Below are 15,130 nucleotides of genomic sequence, written 5' to 3' on the forward strand. Positions count from 1 at the left end.
GTACACACAGGTGCTCCTTCCTCACCTCCCCCTGCTGTGTGTACAAGGCTCCGGGGGGGCGGGACAGGTGCCTGCAGAGCCCACGGTTCACACAGGGGTTCCACGTAGTGGGACACTGTGAGGAGGCGGGGGCGTGAGCGCGGGCGTGAGGCGGCGGCGGGGAAGGCTTCGCGGGGCCGGCAGAGGAGCGCCGACCTTGGACGGCGGGATGGGACGCGGGAGGGACGCAGTCGGACAAGCGGGGGGCGGTCTGGAGCGCCGCTGAGAAGCGGGACGCCCGGAGGGGCCGGGGCCAGCCTCGCCTGCCTTCCCACACCCGGGCATGTCAGCCTCGGACCGTGTCAGGGACGGTAGCTTCTAGGACGCTTTACGACGACCTAGGACGTAAACTGCCTCCCACATCCTTCTTGTCCCTTCTAAAGGGACACAACCGTCCGTCCGGCGAGCCGCTCCGATCTTCCCGGGCCGACTCCATGCTGCGCGGTACAGAAGAGGAGAGGGAGACGGAGCTGCACCGACATCTTTATTATTCCTGGGAGGGGAGCGGGGTACACAGCCACGTTGCAGTCACCGAGCTTGTTAAAAATATCTCAATAAATAAAACAAATAAGCAACATATACACTGAAACAGAAAATACTTTAAAAATGGTTAGCTGAGCAAATCATGAGAGAGAAGAGGCGAGGCGTGAGGAGGATTCCAGGCTTACGTGGAACAGTCATGCAGAGGCTGGGGGCCGGGGGACGCAAGGTTCCTTCTCTGAGAGCCTTGGTCCAGTTCAAACAGAATGGTACAGGAATGCATTTCTGTTTTATTAAAAAAATATACATTAAAAAGGCACTTAGAGGGAAATACAAACCCAAAATTTCAATCCTTGTAAGTATGTTCCTGAATCTAGAGATTTTCAGAAAGAATAAATCCCCCCCCTAAAAAAAAATAAAACCCAGAAGAAAAATCCAAACAGTGGCAAGGATGACAAGGAACATGTCACCGGCGAGAAGGACCGTGAGTGCCGCTTCCTCTGTGGGGACCGACTCTGGGGGAGGACTGTGCGGTCCGGGGTCTTCCATTCGATGCTGCCGTCCCCTTGTCCAAACGCTGTGCTGGAGAGCAGAGGGGGAGGCTCCCTTGAGGTTGTTCAGGTTTCAGAAGTGACAGACGTGGAGGTGTCCCAATTCCACTTGAGCCTCAGCCCCACAGGACAGCCTGGAAGACACGGAAGAGGGAGGGTGAGACCCCACTGCATGCAGGGTGTACCTGTGTGGTCGTGTGCACATGCATGTGGTGTGTGTGTGGGTGTGTGTGGTATGTATGTGTGTGCGGTGGGTGTGGTTGTGTGCGGTGTGTGTGGTGTGTGTGCAGTCCTAAGCCAGCTCATCACACGTCGATTCTAGCACCCTCCATTGTGATCAAGAAACAAATGTCCCACGTCCAAAGGCCCCGCAAGGGGGTGCAAGGGTCTGCAGGAGCGCATGTGCATCATTAAAATGCCGCGGTGCCACCCTTGCCTGTGGCGTGCAGTGTGAGAATCTCTCCAGGGGCCACGCCGGGCGTCTCCGCCAACCCCACCCCCTCGCCGCCGGCCTGGCCAGTGAGGCACCAGGTTGGGAGCCAATCCATTGACCAGGGCCCCGCTCTCCACAAAGCCTCCTGTAAGGAAGGTCTGCCTACCCAGTTGACCTTGTTGCCTGGAAAGGAGGTAGGGGTTCAGATGGAAGACTGGAGGGAGTGGCAGAGAGAGGGACCCAGCGGTGGGGTCCCCAGACCGCTCCACCCACAGGGCTTGCTGGAGAAGATGTGCTGGGAAGAAGCTCGAGGCAGGGTGAGTGATCCCCAGACTTTAGAGACTCGTGGCTGTTTTAAGCCCAAGGTCATGAGTCCTGGTGGTGGTAGCCCGGGAGGACAGGGGATAATATTGCTGGGCATGAGTGTCTGGTCAAAGACCTTGACACCTGCTGGAAAGGTCCCACACCTGGATGTTGAAGGGACGGAGGCTGAGGACAGGTGGGCCCCACACCTTGCTCCAAGGTGGCAGCTCATGGCTAGGACCGGCTGTTCTGGGGGCTGGGGGCGGCCGATCGCCTCGTCCTGCGGGACCCCAGTCCTACAGTACACGTGGCTAGTTTGCAACCAACCCTGAACCGATAGCATCCCTCCCAGGAGACCCTAAGCTTCGTTAGGGATTCTTGATGACGGGCTGGTGAGCGCTTTGGGTCCCACGTGATCTTTAGTGCGTACCCCAGGGCCTGATGCACAGGGAGTGCGCTTCTACATCTGGAGAACAAACACCAGAATAACCAGATAAACCTCATAACCAAAGGAGACAGGTCCATCCATTGAAAGCCCTTGAGGGCTGCCCTGGCCGTGGGGGTAAACTGATGCATGAGCCTCCACCCTGATGCCCCGAGGGGGAGGCTGCCGGACGGGCTCTGCGGCTGCAGACCTAAGTGCCGAGGTGGGAGGCTGGCAGGGGCCTGGAGGTGGGGAGGAGTCAGGAATGGCTTCACCAAGGAGGAGGCTGGGAGAAGGGTCACCATGAGGAATTTCCCTCCAGGACAAGAGGTCGAGGACAGGCAACCCCAGGTCCTGGGACGATGATGTGGAAAGGTACGAAAACACAAAGGGATCTTTGATACAGTGACAGGGGACATCTTCAGAGCAGTGTGTGTGTGTGTGTGTGTGTGTGTGTGTGTGCGCGTGTCCCTGATCCTACTGGGCAGTGGGCGGCAGGGGGTTTCCTCCTGTCCCTGTACCCCAGCTCCTTCCCTACTGATCCCCAGAGAACTCCAGAAACCCCTGCTGAGCCAAAACAAAGGTCTGAGAAGGCCAAGACATGTCCCCGAAAACTCGGGGTGTTTTCACACACACGCTTCTTTTCTTTCGAGCCCAGAACACTCCAAATACATCCGCCTTTCTAAGTGGTCCTGGGCAGAAAGTCAAAGGCTGCTCTCTCGGAGAATGTGGTTGTAATTAGATAATTAATCAGGGGGGCAGCTAGAGAAAGCTGAATGGAAGCCTTCCTCAGAGGGAGGGAATAATTACAACAGTTTTTGATATATGAGCTGCGCCAACCCTCCAAGGGGAAATACAGGATCATCCATGAAAAGCCAAGAGTGACAGAGTCTGTCCCCCAGTCGTGGTGAGTTTCAGGGTTTGCTGCATGAGCCCGCAGGGCCCAGGACACAGGCAGAGAGGAGCAGGTTCATTAGGCTTCTTGACCGAGAGCCTGTGGGCCTGGGCCCCTTGATGTCACCCTGACCCCAGCCATGGCTGCTGACACGGGCAGCGTTCTTGGCAACAAATACAAAACATCTGGGGCCCAGGCCCGCCTCCCGGATAGAACAGCCACCTGAAACCGTATGCATGTGCCCTGTCTGAGGTCCACTCTCTGCATCTGCCTGCCTTGCAGAGAAGGGGGGTGGCGGGCAGAGCTACAGAGCAGTGGCTACGCTGAGAGAGTGCCCTTGCCCCTCTCTCCCACACCAGTGCCTGGGGCACTAATGCACAGTAAAGGGTCTTAACTGACTCTTATTAAGGACCTGACTTGATTGACCCTTTTAGGACCTAACGCAGGAAGTGAAACACCAATGCAAATTCTCCAAAAAGTGAGATAGGGGGCTTAAGGGGGAATTTATTATAAGGCCTTCCATCCATCCACCCATGCACCCACCATCCTACCATCCACACATCTACCCACCACCCACCCTTCCTTCTTTCCCTCCTTCTATCCATCCATCAATCCATCATGCCATCCGCTCATCCTTCCATCTACCCATTCACCCACCATTCCTTCCTTCCTTCCATCCATCCACCATCTACCCATACACCCACCTGCCCATCCTGCCATCTAGCCACCCGCCCTGCCATCTAGCCACCCGCCCTGCCATCTAGCCACCCGCCCTTCCATCTAGACACCCATCCACCCTCCTCCTTCCATCCATCATCCATCCATCTATCTATCCTTTCATGCATCTTTCTAACATGTAGTGAGCATCTATCATGTGCCAGAAATGCTACTAGTTGTTTAAAAAGCCCAGAAAAGAATCAGAGAAATCTAACAGGGGAGAAGAAACGTGTTTGAAAACAACTAGAACACAGGGTAGACAGGGACAGCCTTTCTAAAGGAAATGCCAGTAAGACTCTGCAGCCAGAAAGGAAAGGGACAAAGTACCCTGGAACTTTGTTGGACTGCCAAAAAAAGCTGAGTAGGGAATTAGGAGGGAAATGGGCACAGATGTGTCATCTCTGGTCATTACAGCGTGTGCCCGTGCGTGCGTGCGCGCACACACACACACACACACACACACACACACACCCCTGAGATTTTGCCAGTGGAAGCTGGAGGAGCAGAACGTGAGGCTCAGGGAGCCAGGCACTGCCCACAGAAACCCAGGGGCATGGCCATGGAGGGCCTTGCTCTGGCCCTCACTGCCCCGTTCAGCAGGAAAGTGGAGGACTCTGCCTCCACAGGACCCTGACATTGTCCAGGTCACCCAAAGGGGCTGCCACCCGCCAGCCGGCTCCTGCTGCCACCTGTGTCTCTCTCCTCCCAGTCACTACACTGAAAACAAAGAACTCCCCACCCCCCCAAGTCCTGGGCTCCCAGGTGCATTGGGGTCGGGGGAATGTGCCATGTGGAGATGAATGTAATGAACCCAGCATTGGAGCTGAGCCCCTACCCTGGTGGCTCTTGCCCATCCCACAGGGGACAGCACCCCTGCCCACCCGGGCATTCATCGAGCACCGTTCTTCAGCTGGGGCCCTCTGTCCCCTCGCCGAGCCTGGACACGGCCTCCTGACTGCTTGAGCACGGCCCCTCAGAGCTGGCTGGAGGCACAGAACCCACCCACTCACATCAATCTGACAGGCCGTAAATAGGAGTAGAAAACAAGGAATGGTTCACATCGGGTGGCTGTGGAGCGCGACGGGGAAACCGGTGAGCTGAGCACCTCACAAATGGCCCAGAGCACGGGGACCAAACTTTCAGAACAGTGGAATTCATCGTTTGGAGAGAAGCCAGGGGAGTCTGCATGCATAAAATAAGGATACTCTGTTTTCAAAGAGAAGCACAACCAGGAAACAAGAAACGCGCTCTTGGAAATCACAGAGAGTATGGGAGCAGCATATTTTGTAAGAAATGGAAGCGAAATAGCAAAAGAGACACTGATGAAAAACAATCAATAAATCAGAGACTGACTCACGGAGGTCTCCAGCATCTGAGCAAAAGACAAAGAATGTGGAAGGAGGGCGGAGATGAAGCCCTGGATGAGATGTGGAGGGAAATATCCCGGTGTTCGGGGAAAATTGTCGGTCCCAGATTAAAAGGAACACAGAGTTCTGGGACGAGCGACTGACAATATGGGCAGCCATGCCGCATCACAGGGAAAGTTCTGGACTCTACGAGTACAGAAAACCTCCCACCGGCTTCCAGACATAAAAAGAGGCAAGAAAGAGCCAGGCCAGGACGGCTTCCCGTGTGCTGATGGCGCCCGCTGACGGGCGATCCCAGGACGGCCGGTGTTGCTCCGGAAAGGGGTCCATGGACCGTGTGGGGGAGCAGGAGAGACGTGGTCAGGCATATACAGCCTCAGAAAATGCCCCCCCAGGGGCCACTTCTGGGGAAATACTACCTGGAAAGGTCCTCCTCCCAGAGGGAAAGTACTTAGGGCCCCTGTCTTGGCAAGTGTGGCAGCAAATCATCTAACAATCAACCCACGGCAAGACAGACCGGCCAATAAGAATGCTGGTAGGAAAAGCCCCGGAGGCCGAAGGAACCTGTGGGTCCCCAGGCACCCTGAGCTCCCGCCTGCCCCAGGCCGCAGGACCGCACACCAGGCAGCCCCATCCATCCGTGATCACCAGGCCCCCCGATTTCCCACTCTGTTTACCAAACTCACTCAAGAAGAAGTAGGAAATCTGAATGTTTCAACCTTTGTAAAATAAGCTGACCAGGTTACGAAGAATCCGGAACCAGACTGTTTTACAAGAGCATTACATAGAATCTTCTGGAACCTGGTCATTCCTACCTGTATTACTTTAGCTGTTCCAGAGTTTACAGATGAGGAAACACTTCCCATTTTATCTTATTTATTTTTACTATTTGTTTATTTTGCCGAAGACTATTTTTTAGAGCAGTTTTAGGTTCACAGCAAAATTGTGAGGCGGGTAGGAAATAGTTCCTATGGCCCCCCGCCCTCCACCATGCACAGCCTCCCCCATAAATGCCAATGAGACACAACTCTGACTCCTGTCCAAATGGCAGAAGAACCAAAGGCCAGGTCATGCCACCCAGGACTCTGAATGCAGAGATGCTAAGACAGACATCAGCAAACCAAGTCAAGTCATGGATTTGGAGAATCCCTTCTGCACAATCCAGAAGGGTTTACTCCAGGAATGCTAGCCAGTTAACAACTGGAAATCTGGCGCAAGAAGGGGTATTGGGCAAGTAGCTTGGTAGATTCTGAGGCATGCGGCGCCATGCCACGAGCATTCTGGAAGCTCCTGGAAAGTTAGGAACTGAGCGCTCAGGCCTTGAGCTGAATCCCAGTCCTGCCACCATGGCCACTGCAGCCTTGGGAAAGTGGCTTCACCCCTCCGGGCCTCAGCTTGGGCATCTGCAGAAACACCCACTGAGAGTCCCACGGGACCACCAGCTGGGGCTACCAGGATTCAGGGAGCCACACCACGCAAGAGGCTCGGGGCCTCGGCTGGCTCGTGCCCAACACTCTCATTGCCCCAGGTTGTGGTTTCTTCCCCAGCTGGGTGCCCAGAGTCTAAACCAACACTTGGCACATAGTAGGTGCTCGATAAACCCCTGTGGAAAGAGGCCTACAATGAAGAGATCGCACGGACCCCAGCACGATGCTGGCTCAGGAGTGAAATGCTGGGCGCCCTCTAGAATCCCTCTCTCTACGGTGCTCTATCTCATTCGTGCCAAGTCTCTGCCCCTCTAAAGGTGGTTTCCAGCCGGCAGCATCTGCCTCCCACCGGAGATCAGGAGAAATGCAGAAACAGGCTTCACCTGGACCCCTGGAATCAACGTCTACACTCCGCCAAATCCCCAGCTCTCTAGGGACTCCAGAGCAGCTGAGCATGCCCGGTCTGCCTCCCGCACATCCCTGGTCAGCCAGGGCAGCTGCAGCTGAGACCTGCCGTGACTTGCCAGAGACACGGCTGGTTAGAGACAAGGCCCGAAGAGGATTTGAGCATCTTGACGCTCCCTGTTGGGGGCCATCCCCACTGCAGACATCCCCGCTACACCCACCCACTGTCCTTCTGCCTGACACCCCAGACACACAGGTTGGGGTAGGTGGGACACAAAGTGCAGCCAGCCTGTGACTCCCATGGTCACTCGCCCTAAGGGAAGGGCAGCCGGGGTGCCAGGGACAGGCCCTGGAGGCTCTGAGAAGGTCACCCAGCCCAGCTGAGGGGGTTTGTTCCTTCCTTCTCGGTAAGGGCTTTTTAGGGCTCTCCCAGAGCCACCTTGCCCCAGTGGCCATCTCCATGACAAATGCCTTGTCCAGAGACAGCGGAAATAAGAGGCTTTGCTTTCAGAGGAGAGAATCTGCAACTTCCTTCCAGGTCAGATCTGCAGGCAGCTCCGGGCAGGCTGCAAACAGACCATCCCTAGGAGACAGGGGCCAACACCTGCCAGGGGCAGGTGTAAGGCTCACCTGGCTGATCAGAAAGGCGGAGATCCAGCAGCCCCTGCTGGAGGCTCAGTGCGGTCCAGCACGTGGGGGTCCCCAGCAGGGGCAAGGGGGGCATCCTCATGGCTCAGCCCCCCACCCCCGCTGACTTCTGGGCACCTGTCTTAGAGAAGTCTCAATGGCAAACAACGAAACATACCCACACCCCACCTGACCCCACCCCACCCCACCCCAGTGATTGTAAGAATCCAGTTCCAAATCAGAGGGCAGGAGGGTGTGGGCTGTCCTCCCGTAGGTCAGACTCTACCGCCTGAAGCTGGACACTCTATGGGATGACGGTGGCGCTATGAGGGCACGGATAAAGGCAAACCACTCTCGCCGAGGCAAACGCAAATCAAGAAGCTGTCGGACTTACAAAATTTTTACAAGGCTCCTCCAGATGCCTGCGCCCTGGCCACCCTGCCCTCTCGTCTGGGTCCCCCCGCCTCCCCCCGGCATCCCTGCCCTGTAGGGGGAGGTCTGTGTGCTGTCCCTGGGCCAAGCAGTGGCTCGGACAGGCAGGACGCTCTGGTCTCTCTCTGCTGGCCGCCGGGCCCTTTCCCAGAGTCAAACGGGGGCCACGGCCATGGGGTTCTCATAGGCCATAGCGCTCTGCAAAGCAGGCCAGAGTCAAGATCCAGGAGCTTCTGGATCCAGGAGCTGAGGCCTGGCCCGTTCCCCTCTGGAGAGCCCGCTTTCCCAGGAATGGATGGGTGGGCAGGACGCCCCTGTGGCCCCCACAAGGTTCCGAGGACACCAGCGGGCTGGGGCAGAGATATGGCCGAGGCACTGCACCAGGCACAGCTCCGGAGGGACCTCCTGGGTTCCCAGGCCCCATGGCCTCCATGCGTCCAGGTGGCAGTGAGACATGTGGTAAGGCTGCTCGGAGGCCAGTACGGGCTGTGTGGCCCTGTGCCCTTGAGCCCCTCTCTGCTTCCATGGCAAGCCCCCTGCATCCAGACGCCCCTTGTGTGGGGCACCTATGCTCAGAGTCTGGGCTGGGGCACAGGGCAGGAGGGCGCCGGGTAAGAACAGGCTGTGTCCCCCTTCCCTGGCTCCACGGCTCAAGAGTCTGACCCCCGGCTTGCCTGCCATGCATGAGAAGGCGGAATCCTGTCTGGAATGACCATATTTATGAAGCCAGGGCTCATCTCCCAGGCCTCCCTGGTGGCTGGTGGCAGAGCTGCTGGCCTTGCTCCTTCAGGGAGTAAAAGTTTCAGGCCAGCTTGGAAGCAGAGCTGTCTCTCTCCGTCTCTGTCTTTGTCTCTCTCCTTGGGCTTGGCTTCGGGGATTCGAGCTGACAGTGTCTGGAATGGCCTGCCTGCCAAGGAGACGTCGGCCTGGGAGCAGCCTGGGGAGAAGGCAAGCTTGCCTCTGCTTCCAGACCCCCTCTCTGTGTGGTGCTTCCCGGCCTCTGGGTCTCAGAGTGATGTGGCCCCACGGCTGTCCAGGCCAAGCCTCTCTGTTCCCGCGGGAGCTGTGGGGCAGGAAGGCCCAGTGTCCACACCAGCGCGTCCCAGCATTTAGCCCTGTCCGGCCCCCTCTGAGGGAGGCCTTCCCACTTCTCCTACATGAGTCCCAGGACACTGTAAAGCATACCCCCAAGTGCAGAGGTCATGAGGGATAACAGTCCCAAGCAACCAGGTATTAGGAGGAAGCAGTCTCCTCCCGGGACTCAGGGCCTCCAAATCCAGGAACTACCTCGACCAGTGAATTATAAATTCTCCAGATGTCACTAAACTTAGCTTCCAAATAAAACCAACTAACGAAAGAAGGTGGTGTAAAAAATCACCCTGCGGGGCCCTATTTCAGGCTGGCGGCGCAGGTCATGCCTGTAGGGGTAACCCATCAGGTGACGTCATGTCAGAGATAAGGAGATGGGGCCTGGGGCTGGAGGGGACTTAGGCCAAGTGACGAGGCAGGTGCAGAATCGCCCCCAGAACTCAGGTCAGCTACGCCCTGAGGCCCGAGGCCGAAATCCTTCTCGTACGACTGACTTCATTCCTACACCGGTCAAGTGGGTCCAGACCCGGGAACGCTGACTTGATAAATGTCTGCACACTGGACGAATGAGGATCTGAGGACACCACCCTCCCAGCGACCCTCCCAGCGGCTCAAGGGAACATTAAGCAAAGGTCCGCTCTTGTCAGGCACTCTGCTGGGCGCATGTCATGAGTGCAACTTGGTCCCTGTCCTACACCAGTTCGCTTGGGGACAGATGACAAAACAAGTTATTGTAACAAATACGTAATACATGTTCTAATAAAGGTATAATGAAAGTACACGAGGTCTACAACTAAGCTGCTCTACGATATAAATATGTATTACAGATGTAAACAATTGGAGCGAAATATAATACATGTTAAAGTAAAGGTATTGGGGCGCCTGGGTGGCTCAGTTGGTTAAGCGTCTGCCTTCGGCTCAGGTCGTGGTCCTGGGGTCCCGGGATCGAGCCCCGCATGGGGCTCCCTGCTCCGCGGGAGGCCTGCTTCTCCCTCTCCCACTCCCCCTGCTTGTGTTCCCTCTCTCGCTGTGTCTCTCTCTGTCAAATAAATAAATAAAATCTTTAAAAAAAATAAAAATAAAAAAAAGTCTCTTACGGTTTGTCTCCCGCTCTCCTTTTTTTCTTTTCCCCTTCCTCTATGTTCATGTTTTGTTTCTTAAATCCCACATGTGAGTGAGGTCATATGGTACCCGTCTTTCTCTGACTGACTCATTTCACTTAGCATCATGCCCTCTAGTTCCATCCACGTTGTTTCGAATGGCAAGATTCCATTCTTTTTGATGGCTGCGCGATATTTCATTGTGTATATCTCCCACATCTTCTTCATCCATTCATCAGCCCAGGGACATCTGGCCCGCTTCCATAGTTTGGCTACTGTTGATAATGCTGCTATAAACACTGGGGTGCAGGTGCCCCTTCGAGTCTGTATTTTTGTACCCTTTGGGTAAATACCTTGTAGGGCAATTGCTGGACTGTAGGGTAGTTCTAATTTTAACTGCTGTCACCAGCATTTAGTTCCCAAATTGAATCTCAGAGAAGCAGGCAATTTTCAAAATGCAGAACTCTTTACAGAAATAATGACACCTAGGGGCACCTGGGTGGCTCAGTCTTTAAGCGTCTGCCTTCGGCTCAGGTCATGGTCCCAGGGTCCTGGGATCGAGCCCCGCGTCGGGCTCCCTGCTCGGCGGGAAGCCTGCTTCTCCCTCCCCCACTCCCCCTGCTTGTGTTCCCTCTCTCACTGTGTCTCTCTCTGTCAAATAAATAATAAAATCTTAAAAAAAAAAAAAAGGAAAAGAAAGAATGACACCTATAAATCTATTTTCTTGAATGACCCAGAGAAAATACGCTACTTTCGAAAAATTATGCATATATTCATGCATATTCAGAAGAAGGCAAAATCCTTCCTAAGTGACGGGAAGAATCCTACTATGCCCCAGTCTTCAGTCCTTCCCATCTCTGGGAACCCGGCTTTAGCCGACTCTTGAGATGTGCAATGCCTCAGGAAAAACCAATAGCACATGACGGGGGGCCTGGTGTGGAGCCTAAACTCCACAGGTGCTGCGGACGCCCCGGGAGCGTGGACGTGGCCTGGGCTAACCCACCCCTTCAGCAACAGGGACAAGGCCTTTCACTGCCCAAGCTCTGGATTCAGTGACTTTTGGCCTATTTCACATTCTCAAACTTCAGCACCACAGGAATAAAAGCGACCTCTGTTGGGAAACACAACATATTTAGAAAGGAACCAGCATGCACTCAAGTGTTGAAGACATCGTCCAGTTGAGGTAAAGTTGGCTCGTCTACAGAAGCAGACGGGGAGAGTGAGCCCCCCTGGGTCGCATGGGCCACGTGGCTGTGGCGGTCAGTGCCAAGGCCACAGAAGGGCCGGCTCTGCTGGAGGTGGCCCGGCAGCAGCTCACTGGAGCCCGGGCTCGGGGGCCTGGCAGGAAGGCAGGCACGGGGGGCTGCAGGACCACGGCACGGATGCCAGGTACCAGCCCACCGCGGAACGGGATGGAACAGGTGCGCACAGGGTAGCAGCCAGCCAGAGCTGAAGAATGAATAAATGCTCAACTTCACGGACAGACGCAAGAAGGATGGGTACACGTACCCTGGACAAACCTCACCGTGGCGCCACCTCTCCCCCGCGCACCAGATACACGTTACCCGCGCCCGGTGAGTGGTTGCTAATTCACACAGAAGCCTTGAGCACTCAGGTCTCTCTAGGGACAGACTAGAGATCGAGAGAGGCGGCAAAGACCCAAGAACACCTGGGTTTATTGGATCAGCCATCCCACCTGGAAAATGCGCACGCCCTTGACCTCCCAGCTCCCAGAACGACGGTGCGGTCAGCCAGCCGAGGGTGACGCCTGACCGCTGAACTTCACCTTTTCTTATCTCTGGGCCCCCGTCGGCAAGCTTTTCACCACCTCCCCTCCTTCTTGCGGGGTGAAGCAGTTGCTCTCCTGTATCCGCTGGGGGCAGGACAACTGACCGATCCTCTCGCCCTCCGGCTCACCCCACAGCAGGCCTCACACACTTGGGAGCCCGCGGGCCGCAGGGGCAGCAGACACAGAGCTGGAAGTCAAGGCCGAGAGCCACGCTGGTGCAGTGACGAGACTGCAGCCCCGGTGTGAACATACAAGCCCCGCGTTAGGTCTGGGAAGGCGCCCGGGTCGGTGCTGTGGCTCACGGCCGCCGGGACCTCCAGGTCCTCCCAGCACCGGGCCCGTGGTGCTAACAGGCAGGCTCTGCTGTCGGCCGAGGAGGGTGACCCAGGCACCCCGACCCTCCGGACACAGTCAGGGTTACCCTGCTGATCTTGAAGCACTTGACACTGGCCCTGACTCTGGAAATAGTGTTATGTTTTCTCCCAAAAAGGATGTCCATCAGACTCTTTCAGACAAAGAGCTATGATTCCCAGCATTTCGTTTCTGAGGCTTATCCCTCTAATTTCATGACCTGCCAGTCCAAGAGCTTCCTTTGTCTGCATGGAACCCCGAAGGATCGGCGGGTGTGGGTGCACGTGCAGACTCCTGTCAGCCCACAGATAAGCAGCTGTCCCCGGCCTTGGTGGGTGTGTGTTGCAGTGTCTGAAAAGGAGTCACAGGTCCTGGGGCTGCTCGGACAGCGGTGAACGATGTGCGAGGGCACGTCCCCGGGGGACAGATGCCCCCCCCCAGAGCCTTCTCGGCTTTGCCCTCGATGCAAGAGTTTAAAGAGTCCTGCCTGGGCCCCGACAGCTCTCCGCCCCCGGGCTCAAGTCACGAGATACAGGAACATGCTCTTCATTGCTCAATTTCTAAAAAATTCAGTATTCTTGGATTGAAATTCTGCATTTATAAATTATACTCAAATCTATCTGTGGAACTTATTGTTTTCAAAATATTTCTGAATAAGAAAAAAATGAGAAATGATGTGCACACACACACATTTCTGGAAAAAAAAAAACCCAAGTGAGACACCATTTCTTTGATTGCACAGTATACAGAATGTGTTCCCTCGTTTCTACTGGCTGCGTGAACTCACTGGCTCTTACTGACCCCTCCCCCGAGGGGACTTTGGGAGCAAAGCATCCCCTGCATGTCATGATGGGGGAGCCCCGACTTCTTACGGGCTCTTGAGGGCTCCTGCCCTGTTGCAGCTGGTGTGACCCAGGCCAGATGCTATCATGTCCTGCAAAGATCGGTGGCCAGTGTCATGAGCGTACAGCCCGGTGACGTCTCCCTTCCAAGACTTTTGTCATCTATCAGATGGGCGGGTTCTACCTGTCCCACAGGGGAGTGACCGCCTGGCACACAGTAGGTGCTCACAGTGTTAAGAGATCTGCACTGAAAGCACTCAGGTTCAGAGCCATCAACAGAGGAAGCCGGCAGTGTGGGAGGGACAAAATCTTGCTCCATGTCACACGGACTGACTTCATCTGGATTTGGGGTGTCCCTATACTGCAGGTGAAATAAATCAAGTGGCCTGATTTTACGGTATAAATATAAATAGAATTTTCTTTGAAATGTTTGAAAAAAAAAATATCTACCATGCCGAGTGTGCACGGAGCTCTGTCTAGACCCAGGAAACTCAGGGACAGACAGGGCATAGTAGGTTGGCAGTTGGTATATATATATATATGATGATAGATCGATAGATGTGTGTATATACCATACTATCATATACCATATACACGTACATACATATGCCGCAAAATTATACACCATATATATGCACACCAGGAATAAACACACACGCACACTCCCGCCCATTCTTCTCTAAGAAGGGTCACCTTGGTCCCAAGTGTGCTCCAGTCATTCCTGATGTCACCATTTGGGGACAGAGATTAAACACTCAATGGTGCTTCTAACCAGTCCATCACACAAGAGCCAGTGTCCACTGAGGGCATCGAATGACCGTTGGGTCAGTGGGCGTGGCTTCCGTTTGCACCCACAGCCCTCCGTCGAATCCAGGAGCTCTAGGATGGTGAGGGTTTGAGAACGGGTGGATAAGGAGCCTCTCTGCACTCTGCACCTGCTGTAGTCCTGGGAAGGAGGCAGCTAGGATATACCCAAGGAGGGCATTGGAATCCCTCTTCTTAAAAGAATATTTCTGATCACTCGCATGTCCAAGAATACTACTGGCTTCTTCCGTTCTGGCAGCATCAGCCTAGGCTGATGGGCTGGGGTTCACAGATGCGCATGTGGATTGTATAGCTGTGTGTTTTTTTCCACTGATTGCAAAAAAATTCCCAAGTTTGGAAGCCAGAAGTGACTACTTCTATTTGAAAGAGAGCAGAGCTAAGATCCAGAGACAGAAAAAAACACGTAGTAACTACTCTCAGAGCTGAGTAGCTGAAAGGTCCAGATATTTGCTCGGTATTTCTCAGCTAAATCCAGGACGACCGCCCCGTCCGTGCAAATCCCGCTTCCCTTATCTGTGCATTTTCAATGCATTTAATTACCACTTGGACTCCAGCTTAGCATCCCATAATAATTTATTTTGCCAGGAAAGGCCCCACGAATACGGGGAGCAGTGTCAACATCCGTGTTTGTAAGGGAAAACAGTCTGCTACTTTCAATCCTACATCCAGAAACCCACCTTCCCTTCTAGATGTTCTTTAATCAATCTTGTCAATAAATAGAAGTGATGCAGATGTTCTGGGTAGTCTTAAAAGATTCAGGTTAAATCCACTTTAAAATAAAACACTACCCAGCAAGCACACACAGAGGAAGAAAGTCAGTAGACAGAAGAAAGCTCCAACAAAACCCAGAATGGAGGCAGGGCCTTGAAAAGAAGCCAATACACCTTGAGCCAAAGATAAGAAGTCAAATAATGCTTAGGGACAGCGCAAAATGACTGAACATTCTCCACATCGAATGTGAGTTACTTTAAGGCAATCTGGTATAGGGAGATCCACATTTAGTAAACAAATAGAAGAAGCCATGGTTACACCCT

General features: G+C 54.5%; 1 protein-coding gene across 1 annotated transcript in view; it reads right to left on the bottom strand.

The window, feature by feature from the left end:
- Positions 1 to 581: 581 nt before the first annotated feature.
- Positions 582 to 15,130, bottom strand: part of TWIST2 (twist family bHLH transcription factor 2) — a 49,662-nt gene continuing 35,113 nt past the window's right edge. The window contains exon 2 of the mRNA XM_028105288.2: positions 582 to 1,204. The gene's annotated coding sequence lies outside the window, so the exon portion shown is untranslated. The remainder of the gene's footprint in view (positions 1,205 to 15,130) is intronic.

Source organism: Eumetopias jubatus, unplaced genomic scaffold, assembly GCF_037043125.1.
Source record: "Eumetopias jubatus isolate StellerSeaLion01/CBP00866 unplaced genomic scaffold, mEumJub1_p1.0 scaffold_3, whole genome shotgun sequence".
Classification (NCBI taxonomy): Eukaryota; Metazoa; Chordata; class Mammalia; order Carnivora; family Otariidae; genus Eumetopias; species Eumetopias jubatus.